This window comes from Octodon degus, unplaced genomic scaffold, assembly GCF_000260255.1.
Source record: "Octodon degus isolate 3935 unplaced genomic scaffold, OctDeg1.0 scaffold00180, whole genome shotgun sequence".
NCBI classification, from domain to species: domain Eukaryota; kingdom Metazoa; phylum Chordata; class Mammalia; order Rodentia; family Octodontidae; genus Octodon; species Octodon degus.
In genome coordinates this window covers 293,362-294,494 of record NW_004524756.1, presented here as the reverse complement: position 1 = coordinate 294,494, position 1,133 = coordinate 293,362, and the positions used below count along the sequence as shown (strand labels likewise).

Sequence of the window (1,133 nt, the reverse complement as noted above, 5' to 3'; positions counted from 1 at the left end):
AATTCTTGCAAGAGACATACATTCCCAAACCCAAGGCCTCACTATTGAAAGCCATAACAACAGGATGTCCCAGGTCACAATGCCTCGATTTCTTAAAAACATTCCTGGAATATGACAACCACAAGGTTAGTCCCCCCAGCTACCCCCAGACTTACTCCATCTGGTCATCCGGTATTGTAATCCACCAATTATTTTAAAGGTCAACTTACACTAACCAATGCGATCTGCTTCTGTAACTTGCTTGCTCCCACCCTAATTTGTGGTTTTCACCTTTAAAAAACTATGCCTGTTTCACTAAAGGTGCGCTCTGTTCCTGTGTGTGCAGACTGCCCTACGTATACGTAGATAATAAAACTTTCCCTTTGTGATTTGCATGAGAGACCGACTCTTGGGGTCTTCCTTCGTGGCGACTCGACCCTTACAATACTTTTAAATGAAGTAAATCAGACCCACATCTGCAAACATTGTATTGTCTCCTTAGTGTAAGAACCTGAAAGAGTAAATAAAATCTCAAGAGTACAATAGATGCTGTGAAAAGGGAATGAATCTTCCTTCTCCAAAAGGAAGGAAGGAATTACTGAGATGAGGGGAAGGACAGGAGAGGGAGTGGGGGAAGGAGATATATCTATGTATATAGGCAGGATGGTTTTGATACTTAATTTTACTGTGGATTTTTGCTGGTCTATGGAAAGGAGCAATTAATTCTTGTCTCAGTTACTCTTCTCTTGTTGCTGGGGCCAAGTACCTGACACTCAAAATTAAGAAAGGGAAGGTTTATTTAGATCACAGTTAGTGGAAGTTTCATTCTTTATTCTGCTGGCTCCAAGGCGGACTGGCACAAGGCAGAGGGCATCAGTTCATGGTGGCAGAAAACATCAATAAGCAAAATAAAGGGATATACCACAGCTTCTAGCAAGCCTGTTTCCTTTCCTTCCAGGTTGACTGTTAAGACTGGAGGTCATAAGCATGATGATGCCTTATGCATGAGATGTGCCTTCCTCAAAACTTATTATGACATGGGCACATTACCCGTCTGACATAAAAAGAATAGGGGCCAGGGAGATGGCTCAGTAGAATAAGTGCTTCTCTGCAAGCACAAGGTCCTGAGTTCAATCCCCGGTTTCACAAAAAAA

At 42.3% G+C, this 1,133-nt stretch overlaps 1 pseudogene; it reads left to right on the top strand.

Moving 5' to 3' along the window:
- The first annotated feature begins 948 nt into the window (after positions 1–948).
- LOC111813308 lies at positions 949–1,039 on the top strand (annotated as a pseudogene).
- The last annotated feature ends 94 nt before the right edge of the window (positions 1,040–1,133 follow it).